Source organism: Procambarus clarkii, unplaced genomic scaffold (assembly GCF_040958095.1).
Source record: "Procambarus clarkii isolate CNS0578487 unplaced genomic scaffold, FALCON_Pclarkii_2.0 HiC_scaffold_1142, whole genome shotgun sequence".
Classification (NCBI taxonomy): Eukaryota; Metazoa; Arthropoda; class Malacostraca; order Decapoda; family Cambaridae; genus Procambarus; species Procambarus clarkii.
In genome coordinates this window covers 33,589-50,489 of record NW_027190173.1, presented here as the reverse complement: position 1 = coordinate 50,489, position 16,901 = coordinate 33,589, and the positions used below count along the sequence as shown (strand labels likewise).

Below are 16,901 nucleotides of genomic sequence, written 5' to 3'. Positions count from 1 at the left end.
AAGCAAAGTGTTAGATGTGAAAAAGTCGTGATATATATACAAAATGGAATAGTTGGCGTGTAATAGTGCTGTTCGTTTTCTGTTATGGTATCAGAGAGAGAACGTCTCCTATTTATATTTTTTGACGAGCGTTGGCGTAACAGGCCCCTTGCACTTTTAATTCGTTATTGTACTTTTCAAAAGCTGTAGCTACCTTAAGACACATGACAAATGGAGGTTTATGTATTAGAGTTAAGCGCTATACTCCCTGGCCAGGAGCGAATTCGTGAAACGCCACGCGAGTCTGTTTACCACTTTGCCGCCAGTTACATATTCACTACTCATGAATGAAACCATGTAATATCATGAATTTGCATATATATATAAATTCATTGATCAGGTAAGAAATGGTTAAAGCCTTTACTGCATGGCGTTTATATGTATGCTTGAATTCGAATAGTACTCAACGATAATCACATGCCCTTTTGCAATTGAAACTCGCTACGTGGTTTCTAGCCGCAATTGTTGCCTGTGTTGCAGAGCAACCATGCATCCTATCGCTTCTCGGCCTTTTGGCTAAGATCAAAGTGTAGTATCTGTTCTTATCAGCTTAATATCTGATACGATCCCCATGTGGGATCCTCGATATTAAACTGATTTTTGCAACATGGCGAAGTGCTAGGAGCTTGCTCCACCTTTGCCGCGGATCGGCCCGGTATTGCAGTACCTCTGGGATCGGTCCACTCCCTTCGGGGAGACCAAAAACAACCCTATCAACTAGTCAAAATCAAGTAGGAGACGATTATGTTAATTGGTTATGTACATTAATGAATCGTGTTAATTTGAATTGCAGTAATTACTTCACACCAGCCAACATCGTATGAGGAAAAAGCCTTGGAACGAGCAGCAGAAGTGAGTCAGTCGAGTCCGGGTTTGATGGGTCGAAGCTGAACAACTGCAACGAGTTAGAGGGAAGGAAGGAAGGAAGGAAGGAAGGAAGGAAGGAAGGAAGGAAGGAGAAAGAAGGAGAAAGAAGGAGAGTGAGGTGAGTAATATCATTTAATAACTTTAGATTAAAGATTATGTGCGAGCAAAGAAATACGATGGTTGGTGTGGAAGGAAAGAAGTTGATTTTATGAATGGGGGGGGGGTTGCCAGTTAGTGCAATATTAATTGATTTTGTTTGTTTTCTGAGATAGGTTATATAGGGTGAAGTTTTTCTCTATTTATATAAGTGTGGAAACTGGTTTAGATAGCTTAGTGGTTTGTTATGAAAAGGCTGGTAGAGATGGGTTGAATAGTGTTAGACTTGTGTCTGCATTTAGTGGAGAACTGGATTTGGTATTTAAATGGCATCTAATATGACGTAGTCATTGTGCAAATAAACTCTAAATCAACGGGTTTACTATGATCGAGAACCTAACTATAATAGTTACCCATTGTTGGCATGCTCTTCCTTTTTTTACAGAATTACTCACTCTCCCTTGTGAGGGAGGGAGGGAGGGAGGGAGGAGTGTGTGTGTATATCACTCGGAATTCCTTAGTCGGCTCTGACGGCGAAATTATATTCATACATACATCAAGATTAGACGTTTATCTATTTAATTTACCATTGCTGGAATGTACCAATGCGTAATAAAGACGAAATTCGACTTGAGATGGAGGGAGGTGTTGCTTTGGTGTGGTTTTACACGGCAACTCAACGATCGTTTGCCACTTCCACGCTTGCCTGCCAGCCGGCCAGCCACTAGCCTCAAAGTGAATTCCAGTGTCTTGATTAGCTTTACAATCCATCATTTACCTCAATACACACTAACAATGTGTATTTATATACTTCAATCGAGCATTCGATGCACACATTCACCTGTAATATATACGTCAATGAAACCCAGAACCCACCCAAGTTCAAGCGCACCTGCACTCTCACCCCTCTCCATTTGAATGCTAGTTTCCTATTTAGATTTCAAATGCTTCATTCACCCCTCTAAACACCACCGACGTATATTTACATTCTTTATTTAGGCAATGTATGCAGGCACACATTCATTCACGTAAAATAACGAATAAAATTGATATAGAATCTACTATAATTTGCAAAGCGACCAACCACCAAATGTCATTGTGAAAGCTAGTTTCGTAATTAGCTTTGCAATACTTCATTTACCTCCCTAAACACCAACAATGACCGAGTATTTGTATACTCGGTAAAAGCGATGGATGGATTCCTTACACATTCACATATATTAAGCAATGAATTTGCTATAGTACCTACAGTACTCAGACTTCTCGAATTACTTACATCTTCTTATATCTTAACTTTGTTGTTCATTCAACAACAGAGTCGTTTTCCAGGGAATCCCGTTATGTTAGATGATGCATCGCCTCGCCTCGCCTCGCATGGCATCGAATCGCATGTCATTGCATCGCATCGCATTGAACTGCATGGTATTGAATCACAAGGCATTGAATGGCATGGCATGGCATGGCATGGCATGGCATCACGTCACGTCTCTCGTCTCTCGTCTCTCGTCTCTCGTCTCTAGTCTCTAGTCTCTCGTCTCTCGTCTCTCGTCTCTCGTCTCTCGTCTCTCGTCTCTCGTCTCTCGTCTCTCGTCTCTCGTCTCTCGTCTCTCGTCTCTCGTCTCTCGTCTCTCGTCTCTCGCCTCTCGCCTCTCGCCTCTCGCCTCTCGCCTCTAGCCTCTAGCCTCTAGCCTCTCGCCACCCAGCCCTGCCTCGCTTCGCCTCGTCTCCGGTTTGTGAAAACGATGTATCAAGCAAAGTGTTAGATGTGAAAAAGTCGTGATATATATACAAAAATGGAATAGTTGGCGCGTAATAGTGCTGTTCGTTTTCTGTTATGGTATCAGAGAGAGAACGTCTCCTATTTATATTTTTTGACGAGCGTTGGCGTAACAGGCCCCTTGCACTTTTAATTCGTTATTGTACTTTTCAAAAGCTGTAGCTACCTTAAGACACATGACAAATGGAGGTTTATGTATTAGAGTTAAGCGCTATACTCCCTGGCCAGGAGCGAATTCGTGAAACGCCACGCGAGTCTGTTTACCACTTTGCCGCCAGTTACATATTCACTACTCATGAATGAAACCATGTAATATCATGAATTTGCATATATATATAAATTCATTGATCAGGTAAGAAATGGTTAAAGCCTTTACTGCATGGCGTTTATATGTATGCTTGAATTCGAATAGTACTCAACGATAATCACATGCCCTTTTGCAATTGAAACTCGCTACGTGGTTTCTAGCCGCAATTGTTGCCTGGTGTTGCAGAGCAACCATGCATCCTATCGCTTCTCGGCCTTTTGGCTAAGATCAAAGTGTAGTATCTGTTCTTATCAGCTTAATATCTGATACGATCCCCATGTGGGATCCTCGATATTAAACTGATTTTTGCAACATGGCGAAGTGCTAGGAGCTTGCTCCACCTTTGCCGCGGATCGGCCCGGTATTGCAGTACCTCTGGGATCGGTCCACTCCCTTCGGGGAGACCAAAAACAACCCTATCAACTAGTCAAAATCAAGTAGGAGACGATTATGTTAATTGGTTATGTACATTAATGAATCGTGTTAATTTGAATTGCAGTAATTACTTCACACCAGCCAACATCGTATGAGGAAAAAGCCTTGGAACGAGCAGCAGAAGTGAGTCAGTCGAGTCCGGGTTTGATGGGTCGAAGCTGAACAACTGCAACGAGTTAGAGGGAAGGAAGGAAGGAAGGAAGGAAGGAAGGAAGGAAGGAAGGAAGGAGAAAGAAGGAGAAAGAAGGAGAGTGAGGTGAGTAATATCATTTAATAACTTTAGATTAAAGATTATGTGCGAGCAAAGAAATACGATGGTTGGTGTGGAAGGAAAGAAGTTGATTTTATGAATGGGGGGGGGGTTGCCAGTTAGTGCAATATTAATTGATTTTGTTTGTTTTCTGAGATAGGTTATATAGGGTGAAGTTTTTCTCTATTTATATAAGTGTGGAAACTGGTTTAGATAGCTTAGTGGTTTGTTATGAAAAGGCTGGTAGAGATGGGTTGAATAGTGTTAGACTTGTGTCTGCATTTAGTGGAGAACTGGATTTGGTATTTAAATGGCATCTAATATGACGTAGTCATTGTGCAAATAAACTCTAAATCAACGGGTTTACTATGATCGAGAACCTAACTATAATAGTTACCCATTGTTGGCATGCTCTTCCTTTTTTTACAGAATTACTCACTCTCCCTTGTGAGGGAGGGAGGGAGGGAGGGAGGAGTGTGTGTGTATATCACTCGGAATTCCTTAGTCGGCTCTGACGGCGAAATTATATTCATACATACATCAAGATTAGACGTTTATCTATTTAATTTACCATTGCTGGAATGTACCAATGCGTAATAAAGACGAAATTCGACTTGAGATGGAGGGAGGTGTTGCTTTGGTGTGGTTTTACACGGCAACTCAACGATCGTTTGCCACTTCCACGCTTGCCTGCCAGCCGGCCAGCCACTAGCCTCAAAGTGAATTCCAGTGTCTTGATTAGCTTTACAATCCATCATTTACCTCAATACACACTAACAATGTGTATTTATATACTTCAATCGAGCATTCGATGCACACATTCACCTGTAATATATACGTCAATGAAACCCAGAACCCACCCAAGTTCAAGCGCACCTGCACTCTCACCCCTCTCCATTTGAATGCTAGTTTCCTATTTAGATTTCAAATGCTTCATTCACCCCTCTAAACACCACCGACGTATATTTACATTCTTTATTTAGGCAATGTATGCAGGCACACATTCATTCACGTAAAATAACGAATAAAATTGATATAGAATCTACTATAATTTGCAAAGCGACCAACCACCAAATGTCATTGTGAAAGCTAGTTTCGTAATTAGCTTTGCAATACTTCATTTACCTCCCTAAACACCAACAATGACCGAGTATTTGTATACTCGGTAAAAGCGATGGATGGATTCCTTACACATTCACATATATTAAGCAATGAATTTGCTATAGTACCTACAGTACTCAGACTTCTCGAATTACTTACATCTTCTTATATCTTAACTTTGTTGTTCATTCAACAACAGAGTCGTTTTCCAGGGAATCCCGTTATGTTAGATGATGCATCGCCTCGCCTCGCCTCGCATGGCATCGAATCGCATGTCATTGCATCGCATCGCATTGAACTGCATGGTATTGAATCACAAGGCATTGAATGGCATGGCATGGCATGGCATGGCATGGCATCACGTCACGTCTCTCGTCTCTCGTCTCTCGTCTCTCGTCTCTAGTCTCTCGTCTCTCGTCTCTCGTCTCTCGTCTCTCGTCTCTCGTCTCTCGTCTCTCGTCTCTCGTCTCTCGTCTCTCGTCTCGTCTCTCGTCTCTCGTCTCTCGTCTCTCGTCTCTCGTCTCTCGTCTCTCGCCTCTCGCCTCTCGCCTCTCGCCTCTCGCCTCTCGCCTCTAGCCTCTAGCCTCTCGCCACCCAGCCCTGCCTCGCTTCGCCTCGTCTCCGGTTTGTGAAAACGATGTATCAAGCAAAGTGTTAGATGTGAAAAAGTCGTGATATATATACAAAAATGGAATAGTTGGCGCGTAATAGTGCTGTTCGTTTTCTGTTATGGTATCAGAGAGAGAACGTCTCCTATTTATATTTTTTGACGAGCGTTGGCGTAACAGGCCCCTTGCACTTTTAATTCGTTATTGTACTTTTCAAAAGCTGTAGCTACCTTAAGACACATGACAAATGGAGGTTTATGTATTAGAGTTAAGCGCTATACTCCCTGGCCAGGAGCGAATTCGTGAAACGCCACGCGAGTCTGTTTACCACTTTGCCGCCAGTTACATATTCACTACTCATGAATGAAACCATGTAATATCATGAATTTGCATATATATATAAATTCATTGATCAGGTAAGAAATGGTTAAAGCCTTTACTGCATGGCGTTTATATGTATGCTTGAATTCGAATAGTACTCAACGATAATCACATGCCCTTTTGCAATTGAAACTCGCTACGTGGTTTCTAGCCGCAATTGTTGCCTGGTGTTGCAGAGCAACCATGCATCCTATCGCTTCTCGGCCTTTTGGCTAAGATCAAAGTGTAGTATCTGTTCTTATCAGCTTAATATCTGATACGATCCCCATGTGGGATCCTCGATATTAAACTGATTTTTGCAACATGGCGAAGTGCTAGGAGCTTGCTCCACCTTTGCCGCGGATCGGCCCGGTATTGCAGTACCTCTGGGATCGGTCCACTCCCTTCGGGGAGACCAAAAACAACCCTATCAACTAGTCAAAATCAAGTAGGAGACGATTATGTTAATTGGTTATGTACATTAATGAATCAGTGTTAATTTGAATTGCAGTAATTACTTCACACCAGCCAACATCGTATGAGGAAAAAGCCTTGGAACGAGCAGCAGAAGTGAGTCAGTCGAGTCCGGGTTTGATGGGTCGAAGCTGAACAACTGCAACGAGTTAGAGGGAAGGAAGGAAGGAAGGAAGGAAGGAAGGAAGGAAGGAAGGAAGGAGAAAGAAGGAGAAAGAAGGAGAGTGAGGTGAGTAATATCATTTAATAACTTTAGATTAAAGATTATGTGCGAGCAAAGAAATACGATGGTTGGTGTGGAAGGAAAGAAGTTGATTTTATGAATGGGGGGGGGGTTGCCAGTTAGTGCAATATTAATTGATTTTGTTTGTTTTCTGAGATAGGTTATATAGGGTGAAGTTTTTCTCTATTTATATAAGTGTGGAAACTGGTTTAGATAGCTTAGTGGTTTGTTATGAAAAGGCTGGTAGAGATGGGTTGAATAGTGTTAGACTTGTGTCTGCATTTAGTGGAGAACTGGATTTGGTATTTAAATGGCATCTAATATGACGTAGTCATTGTGCAAATAAACTCTAAATCAACGGGTTTACTATGATCGAGAACCTAACTATAATAGTTACCCATTGTTGGCATGCTCTTCTTTTTTTTACAGAATTACTCACTCTCCCTTGTGAGGGAGGGAGGGAGGGAGGGAGGAGTGTGTGTGTATATCACTCGGAATTCCTTAGTCGGCTCTGACGGCGAAATTATATTCATACATACATCAAGATTAGACGTTTATCTATTTAATTTACCATTGCTGGAATGTACCAATGCGTAATAAAGACGAAATTCGACTTGAGATGGAGGGAGGTGTTGCTTTGGTGTGGTTTTACACGGCAACTCAACGATCGTTTGCCACTTCCACGCTTGCCTGCCAGCCGGCCAGCCACTAGCCTCAAAGTGAATTCCAGTGTCTTGATTAGCTTTACAATCCATCATTTACCTCAATACACACTAACAATGTGTATTTATATACTTCAATCGAGCATTCGATGCACACATTCACCTGTAATATATACGTCAATGAAACCCAGAACCCACCCAAGTTCAAGCGCACCTGCACTCTCACCCCTCTCCATTTGAATGCTAGTTTCCTATTTAGATTTCAAATGCTTCATTCACCCCTCTAAACACCACCGACGTATATTTACATTCTTTATTTAGGCAATGTATGCAGGCACACATTCATTCACGTAAAATAACGAATAAAATTGATATAGAATCTACTATAATTTGCAAAGCGACCAACCACCAAATGTCATTGTGAAAGCTAGTTTCGTAATTAGCTTTGCAATACTTCATTTACCTCCCTAAACACCAACAATGACCGAGTATTTGTATACTCGGTAAAAGCGATGGATGGATTCCTTACACATTCACATATATTAAGCAATGAATTTGCTATAGTACCTACAGTACTCAGACTTCTCGAATTACTTACATCTTCTTATATCTTAACTTTGTTGTTCATTCAACAACAGAGTCGTTTTCCAGGGAATCCCGTTATGTTAGATGATGCATCGCCTCGCCTCGCCTCGCATGGCATCGAATCGCATGTCATTGCATCGCATCGCATTGAACTGCATGGTATTGAATCACAAGGCATTGAATGGCATGGCATGGCATGGCATGGCATGGCATCACGTCACGTCTCTCGTCTCTCGTCTCTCGTCTCTCGTCTCTAGTCTCTCGTCTCTCGTCTCTCGTCTCTCGTCTCTCGTCTCTCGTCTCTCGTCTCTCGTCTCTCGTCTCTCGTCTCTCGTCTCTCGTCTCTCGTCTCTCGTCTCTCGTCTCTCGTCTCTCGCCTCTCGCCTCTCGCCTCTCGCCTCTCGCCTCTCGCCTCTAGCCTCTAGCCTCTCGCCACCCAGCCCTGCCTCGCTTCGCCTCGTCTCCGGTTTGTGAAAACGATGTATCAAGCAAAGTGTTAGATGTGAAAAAGTCGTGATATATATACAAAAATGGAATAGTTGGCGCGTAATAGTGCTGTTCGTTTTCTGTTATGGTATCAGAGAGAGAACGTCTCCTATTTATATTTTTTGACGAGCGTTGGCGTAACAGGCCCCTTGCACTTTTAATTCGTTATTGTACTTTTCAAAAGCTGTAGCTACCTTAAGACACATGACAAATGGAGGTTTATGTATTAGAGTTAAGCGCTATACTCCCTGGCCAGGAGCGAATTCGTGAAACGCCACGCGAGTCTGTTTACCACTTTGCCGCCAGTTACATATTCACTACTCATGAATGAAACCATGTAATATCATGAATTTGCATATATATATAAATTCATTGATCAGGTAAGAAATGGTTAAAGCCTTTACTGCATGGCGTTTATATGTATGCTTGAATTCGAATAGTACTCAACGATAATCACATGCCCTTTTGCAATTGAAACTCGCTACGTGGTTTCTAGCCGCAATTGTTGCCTGGTGTTGCAGAGCAACCATGCATCCTATCGCTTCTCGGCCTTTTGGCTAAGATCAAAGTGTAGTATCTGTTCTTATCAGCTTAATATCTGATACGATCCCCATGTGGGATCCTCGATATTAAACTGATTTTTGCAACATGGCGAAGTGCTAGGAGCTTGCTCCACCTTTGCCGCGGATCGGCCCGGTATTGCAGTACCTCTGGGATCGGTCCACTCCCTTCGGGGAGACCAAAAACAACCCTATCAACTAGTCAAAATCAAGTAGGAGACGATTATGTTAATTGGTTATGTACATTAATGAATCAGTGTTAATTTGAATTGCAGTAATTACTTCACACCAGCCAACATCGTATGAGGAAAAAGCCTTGGAACGAGCAGCAGAAGTGAGTCAGTCGAGTCCGGGTTTGATGGGTCGAAGCTGAACAACTGCAACGAGTTAGAGGGAAGGAAGGAAGGAAGGAAGGAAGGAAGGAAGGAAGGAAGGAAGGAGAAAGAAGGAGAAAGAAGGAGAGTGAGGTGAGTAATATCATTTAATAACTTTAGATTAAAGATTATGTGCGAGCAAAGAAATACGATGGTTGGTGTGGAAGGAAAGAAGTTGATTTTATGAATGGGGGGGGGGTTGCCAGTTAGTGCAATATTAATTGATTTTGTTTGTTTTCTGAGATAGGTTATATAGGGTGAAGTTTTTCTCTATTTATATAAGTGTGGAAACTGGTTTAGATAGCTTAGTGGTTTGTTATGAAAAGGCTGGTAGAGATGGGTTGAATAGTGTTAGACTTGTGTCTGCATTTAGTGGAGAACTGGATTTGGTATTTAAATGGCATCTAATATGACGTAGTCATTGTGCAAATAAACTCTAAATCAACGGGTTTACTATGATCGAGAACCTAACTATAATAGTTACCCATTGTTGGCATGCTCTTCCTTTTTTTACAGAATTACTCACTCTCCCTTGTGAGGGAGGGAGGGAGGGAGGGAGGAGTGTGTGTGTATATCACTCGGAATTCCTTAGTCGGCTCTGACGGCGAAATTATATTCATACATACATCAAGATTAGACGTTTATCTATTTAATTTACCATTGCTGGAATGTACCAATGCGTAATAAAGACGAAATTCGACTTGAGATGGAGGGAGGTGTTGCTTTGGTGTGGTTTTACACGGCAACTCAACGATCGTTTGCCACTTCCACGCTTGCCTGCCAGCCGGCCAGCCACTAGCCTCAAAGTGAATTCCAGTGTCTTGATTAGCTTTACAATCCATCATTTACCTCAATACACACTAACAATGTGTATTTATATACTTCAATCGAGCATTCGATGCACACATTCACCTGTAATATATACGTCAATGAAACCCAGAACCCACCCAAGTTCAAGCGCACCTGCACTCTCACCCCTCTCCATTTGAATGCTAGTTTCCTATTTAGATTTCAAATGCTTCATTCACCCCTCTAAACACCACCGACGTATATTTACATTCTTTATTTAGGCAATGTATGCAGGCACACATTCATTCACGTAAAATAACGAATAAAATTGATATAGAATCTACTATAATTTGCAAAGCGACCAACCACCAAATGTCATTGTGAAAGCTAGTTTCGTAATTAGCTTTGCAATACTTCATTTACCTCCCTAAACACCAACAATGACCGAGTATTTGTATACTCGGTAAAAGCGATGGATGGATTCCTTACACATTCACATATATTAAGCAATGAATTTGCTATAGTACCTACAGTACTCAGACTTCTCGAATTACTTACATCTTCTTATATCTTAACTTTGTTGTTCATTCAACAACAGAGTCGTTTTCCAGGGAATCCCGTTATGTTAGATGATGCATCGCCTCGCCTCGCCTCGCATGGCATCGAATCGCATGTCATTGCATCGCATCGCATTGAACTGCATGGTATTGAATCACAAGGCATTGAATGGCATGGCATGGCATGGCATGGCATGGCATCACGTCACGTCTCTCGTCTCTCGTCTCTCGTCTCTCGTCTCTAGTCTCTCGTCTCTCGTCTCTCGTCTCTCGTCTCTCGTCTCTCGTCTCTCGTCTCTCGTCTCTCGTCTCTCGTCTCTCGTCTCTCGTCTCTCGTCTCTCGTCTCTCGTCTCTCGTCTCTCGTCTCTCGTCTCTCGCCTCTCGCCTCTCGCCTCTCGCCTCTCGCCTCTCGCCTCTAGCCTCTAGCCTCTCGCCACCCAGCCCTGCCTCGCTTCGCCTCGTCTCCGGTTTGTGAAAACGATGTATCAAGCAAAGTGTTAGATGTGAAAAAGTCGTGATATATATACAAAAATGGAATAGTTGGCGCGTAATAGTGCTGTTCGTTTTCTGTTATGGTATCAGAGAGAGAACGTCTCCTATTTATATTTTTTGACGAGCGTTGGCGTAACAGGCCCCTTGCACTTTTAATTCGTTATTGTACTTTTCAAAAGCTGTAGCTACCTTAAGACACATGACAAATGGAGGTTTATGTATTAGAGTTAAGCGCTATACTCCCTGGCCAGGAGCGAATTCGTGAAACGCCACGCGAGTCTGTTTACCACTTTGCCGCCAGTTACATATTCACTACTCATGAATGAAACCATGTAATATCATGAATTTGCATATATATATAAATTCATTGATCAGGTAAGAAATGGTTAAAGCCTTTACTGCATGGCGTTTATATGTATGCTTGAATTCGAATAGTACTCAACGATAATCACATGCCCTTTTGCAATTGAAACTCGCTACGTGGTTTCTAGCCGCAATTGTTGCCTGGTGTTGCAGAGCAACCATGCATCCTATCGCTTCTCGGCCTTTTGGCTAAGATCAAAGTGTAGTATCTGTTCTTATCAGCTTAATATCTGATACGATCCCCATGTGGGATCCTCGATATTAAACTGATTTTTGCAACATGGCGAAGTGCTAGGAGCTTGCTCCACCTTTGCCGCGGATCGGCCCGGTATTGCAGTACCTCTGGGATCGGTCCACTCCCTTCGGGGAGACCAAAAACAACCCTATCAACTAGTCAAAATCAAGTAGGAGACGATTATGTTAATTGGTTATGTACATTAATGAATCAGTGTTAATTTGAATTGCAGTAATTACTTCACACCAGCCAACATCGTATGAGGAAAAAGCCTTGGAACGAGCAGCAGAAGTGAGTCAGTCGAGTCCGGGTTTGATGGGTCGAAGCTGAACAACTGCAACGAGTTAGAGGGAAGGAAGGAAGGAAGGAAGGAAGGAAGGAAGGAAGGAAGGAAGGAGAAAGAAGGAGAAAGAAGGAGAGTGAGGTGAGTAATATCATTTAATAACTTTAGATTAAAGATTATGTGCGAGCAAAGAAATACGATGGTTGGTGTGGAAGGAAAGAAGTTGATTTTATGAATGGGGGGGGGGTTGCCAGTTAGTGCAATATTAATTGATTTTGTTTGTTTTCTGAGATAGGTTATATAGGGTGAAGTTTTTCTCTATTTATATAAGTGTGGAAACTGGTTTAGATAGCTTAGTGGTTTGTTATGAAAAGGCTGGTAGAGATGGGTTGAATAGTGTTAGACTTGTGTCTGCATTTAGTGGAGAACTGGATTTGGTATTTAAATGGCATCTAATATGACGTAGTCATTGTGCAAATAAACTCTAAATCAACGGGTTTACTATGATCGAGAACCTAACTATAATAGTTACCCATTGTTGGCATGCTCTTCCTTTTTTTACAGAATTACTCACTCTCCCTTGTGAGGGAGGGAGGGAGGGAGGGAGGAGTGTGTGTGTATATCACTCGGAATTCCTTAGTCGGCTCTGACGGCGAAATTATATTCATACATACATCAAGATTAGACGTTTATCTATTTAATTTACCATTGCTGGAATGTACCAATGCGTAATAAAGACGAAATTCGACTTGAGATGGAGGGAGGTGTTGCTTTGGTGTGGTTTTACACGGCAACTCAACGATCGTTTGCCACTTCCACGCTTGCCTGCCAGCCGGCCAGCCACTAGCCTCAAAGTGAATTCCAGTGTCTTGATTAGCTTTACAATCCATCATTTACCTCAATACACACTAACAATGTGTATTTATATACTTCAATCGAGCATTCGATGCACACATTCACCTGTAATATATACGTCAATGAAACCCAGAACCCACCCAAGTTCAAGCGCACCTGCACTCTCACCCCTCTCCATTTGAATGCTAGTTTCCTATTTAGATTTCAAATGCTTCATTCACCCCTCTAAACACCACCGACGTATATTTACATTCTTTATTTAGGCAATGTATGCAGGCACACATTCATTCACGTAAAATAACGAATAAAATTGATATAGAATCTACTATAATTTGCAAAGCGACCAACCACCAAATGTCATTGTGAAAGCTAGTTTCGTAATTAGCTTTGCAATACTTCATTTACCTCCCTAAACACCAACAATGACCGAGTATTTGTATACTCGGTAAAAGCGATGGATGGATTCCTTACACATTCACATATATTAAGCAATGAATTTGCTATAGTACCTACAGTACTCAGACTTCTCGAATTACTTACATCTTCTTATATCTTAACTTTGTTGTTCATTCAACAACAGAGTCGTTTTCCAGGGAATCCCGTTATGTTAGATGATGCATCGCCTCGCCTCGCCTCGCATGGCATCGAATCGCATGTCATTGCATCGCATCGCATTGAACTGCATGGTATTGAATCACAAGGCATTGAATGGCATGGCATGGCATGGCATGGCATGGCATCACGTCACGTCTCTCGTCTCTCGTCTCTCGTCTCTCGTCTCTAGTCTCTAGTCTCTCGTCTCTCGTCTCTCGTCTCGTCTCTCGTCTCTCGTCTCTCGTCTCTCGTCTCTCGTCTCTCGTCTCTCGTCTCTCGTCTCTCGTCTCTCGTCTCTCGTCTCTCGTCTCTCGCCTCTCGCCTCTCGCCTCTCGCCTCTCGCCTCTCGCCTCTAGCCTCTAGCCTCTCGCCACCCAGCCCTGCCTCGCTTCGCCTCGTCTCCGGTTTGTGAAAACGATGTATCAAGCAAAGTGTTAGATGTGAAAAAGTCGTGATATATATACAAAAATGGAATAGTTGGCGCGTAATAGTGCTGTTCGTTTTCTGTTATGGTATCAGAGAGAGAACGTCTCCTATTTATATTTTTTGACGAGCGTTGGCGTAACAGGCCCCTTGCACTTTTAATTCGTTATTGTACTTTTCAAAAGCTGTAGCTACCTTAAGACACATGACAAATGGAGGTTTATGTATTAGAGTTAAGCGCTATACTCCCTGGCCAGGAGCGAATTCGTGAAACGCCACGCGAGTCTGTTTACCACTTTGCCGCCAGTTACATATTCACTACTCATGAATGAAACCATGTAATATCATGAATTTGCATATATATATAAATTCATTGATCAGGTAAGAAATGGTTAAAGCCTTTACTGCATGGCGTTTATATGTATGCTTGAATTCGAATAGTACTCAACGATAATCACATGCCCTTTTGCAATTGAAACTCGCTACGTGGTTTCTAGCCGCAATTGTTGCCTGGTGTTGCAGAGCAACCATGCATCCTATCGCTTCTCGGCCTTTTGGCTAAGATCAAAGTGTAGTATCTGTTCTTATCAGCTTAATATCTGATACGATCCCCATGTGGGATCCTCGATATTAAACTGATTTTTGCAACATGGCGAAGTGCTAGGAGCTTGCTCCACCTTTGCCGCGGATCGGCCCGGTATTGCAGTACCTCTGGGATCGGTCCACTCCCTTCGGGGAGACCAAAAACAACCCTATCAACTAGTCAAAATCAAGTAGGAGACGATTATGTTAATTGGTTATGTACATTAATGAATCAGTGTTAATTTGAATTGCAGTAATTACTTCACACCAGCCAACATCGTATGAGGAAAAAGCCTTGGAACGAGCAGCAGAAGTGAGTCAGTCGAGTCCGGGTTTGATGGGTCGAAGCTGAACAACTGCAACGAGTTAGAGGGAAGGAAGGAAGGAAGGAAGGAAGGAAGGAAGGAAGGAAGGAAGGAGAAAGAAGGAGAAAGAAGGAGAGTGAGGTGAGTAATATCATTTAATAACTTTAGATTAAAGATTATGTGCGAGCAAAGAAATACGATGGTTGGTGTGGAAGGAAAGAAGTTGATTTTATGAATGGGGGGGGGGTTGCCAGTTAGTGCAATATTAATTGATTTTGTTTGTTTTCTGAGATAGGTTATATAGGGTGAAGTTTTTCTCTATTTATATAAGTGTGGAAACTGGTTTAGATAGCTTAGTGGTTTGTTATGAAAAGGCTGGTAGAGATGGGTTGAATAGTGTTAGACTTGTGTCTGCATTTAGTGGAGAACTGGATTTGGTATTTAAATGGCATCTAATATGACGTAGTCATTGTGCAAATAAACTCTAAATCAACGGGTTTACTATGATCGAGAACCTAACTATAATAGTTACCCATTGTTGGCATGCTCTTCTTTTTTTTACAGAATTACTCACTCTCCCTTGTGAGGGAGGGAGGGAGGGAGGGAGGAGTGTGTGTGTATATCACTCGGAATTCCTTAGTCGGCTCTGACGGCGAAATTATATTCATACATACATCAAGATTAGACGTTTATCTATTTAATTTACCATTGCTGGAATGTACCAATGCGTAATAAAGACGAAATTCGACTTGAGATGGAGGGAGGTGTTGCTTTGGTGTGGTTTTACACGGCAACTCAACGATCGTTTGCCACTTCCACGCTTGCCTGCCAGCCGGCCAGCCACTAGCCTCAAAGTGAATTCCAGTGTCTTGATTAGCTTTACAATCCATCATTTACCTCAATACACACTAACAATGTGTATTTATATACTTCAATCGAGCATTCGATGCACACATTCACCTGTAATATATACGTCAATGAAACCCAGAACCCACCCAAGTTCAAGCGCACCTGCACTCTCACCCCTCTCCATTTGAATGCTAGTTTCCTATTTAGATTTCAAATGCTTCATTCACCCCTCTAAACACCACCGACGTATATTTACATTCTTTATTTAGGCAATGTATGCAGGCACACATTCATTCACGTAAAATAACGAATAAAATTGATATAGAATCTACTATAATTTGCAAAGCGACCAACCACCAAATGTCATTGTGAAAGCTAGTTTCGTAATTAGCTTTGCAATACTTCATTTACCTCCCTAAACACCAACAATGACCGAGTATTTGTATACTCGGTAAAAGCGATGGATGGATTCCTTACACATTCACATATATTAAGCAATGAATTTGCTATAGTACCTACAGTACTCAGACTTCTCGAATTACTTACATCTTCTTATATCTTAACTTTGTTGTTCATTCAACAACAGAGTCGTTTTCCAGGGAATCCCGTTATGTTAGATGATGCATCGCCTCGCCTCGCCTCGCATGGCATCGAATCGCATGTCATTGCATCGCATCGCATTGAACTGCATGGTATTGAATCACAAGGCATTGAATGGCATGGCATGGCATGGCATGGCATGGCATCACGTCACGTCTCTCGTCTCTCGTCTCTCGTCTCTCGTCTCTAGTCTCTAGTCTCTCGTCTCTCGTCTCTCGTCTCTCGTCTCTCGTCTCTCGTCTCTCGTCTCTCGTCTCTCGTCTCTCGTCTCTCGTCTCTCGTCTCTCGTCTCTCGTCTCTCGTCTCTCGCCTCTCGCCTCTCGCCTCTCGCCTCTCGCCTCTCGCCTCTAGCCTCTAGCCTCTCGCCACCCAGCCCTGCCTCGCTTCGCCTCGTCTCCGGTTTGTGAAAACGATGTATCAAGCAAAGTGTTAGATGTGAAAAAGTCGTGATATATATACAAAAATGGAATAGTTGGCGCGTAATAGTGCTGTTCGTTTTCTGTTATGGTATCAGAGAGAGAACGTCTCCTATTTATATTTTTTGACGAGCGTTGGCGTAACAGGCCCCTTGCACTTTTAATTCGTTATTGTACTTTTCAAAAGCTGTAGCTACCTTAAGACACATGACAAATGGAGGTTTATGTATTAGAGTTAAGCGCTATACTCCCTGGCCAGGAGCGAATTCGTGAAACGCCACGCGAGTCTGTTTACCACTTTGCCGCCAGTTACATATTCACTACTCATGAATGAAACCATGTAATATCATGAA

The 16,901-nt window shown here is 42.3% G+C and overlaps 6 non-coding genes across 6 annotated transcripts; all 6 read left to right on the top strand.

Moving 5' to 3' along the window:
* The first annotated feature begins 535 nt into the window (after positions 1-535).
* On the top strand, positions 536-728 carry LOC138362071 (U2 spliceosomal RNA). The gene has a single exon (XR_011227394.1). It is a non-coding gene; the product is annotated as a U2 spliceosomal RNA (small nuclear RNA).
* A 2,560-nt stretch (positions 729-3,288) lies between these two features.
* On the top strand, positions 3,289-3,481 carry LOC138362070 (U2 spliceosomal RNA). The gene has a single exon (XR_011227393.1). It is a non-coding gene; the product is annotated as a U2 spliceosomal RNA (small nuclear RNA).
* Positions 3,482-6,053: 2,572 nt separating this feature from the next.
* LOC138362069 (U2 spliceosomal RNA) lies at positions 6,054-6,246 on the top strand. The gene has a single exon (XR_011227391.1). It is a non-coding gene; the product is annotated as a U2 spliceosomal RNA (small nuclear RNA).
* A 2,561-nt stretch (positions 6,247-8,807) lies between these two features.
* On the top strand, positions 8,808-9,000 carry LOC138362068 (U2 spliceosomal RNA). The gene has a single exon (XR_011227390.1). It is a non-coding gene; the product is annotated as a U2 spliceosomal RNA (small nuclear RNA).
* Positions 9,001-11,575: 2,575 nt separating this feature from the next.
* Positions 11,576-11,768, top strand: LOC138362067 (U2 spliceosomal RNA). The gene has a single exon (XR_011227389.1). It is a non-coding gene; the product is annotated as a U2 spliceosomal RNA (small nuclear RNA).
* Positions 11,769-14,334: 2,566 nt separating this feature from the next.
* Positions 14,335-14,527, top strand: LOC138362066 (U2 spliceosomal RNA). Its single transcript, XR_011227388.1, has one exon. It is a non-coding gene; the product is annotated as a U2 spliceosomal RNA (small nuclear RNA).
* Positions 14,528-16,901: the final 2,374 nt, after the last annotated feature.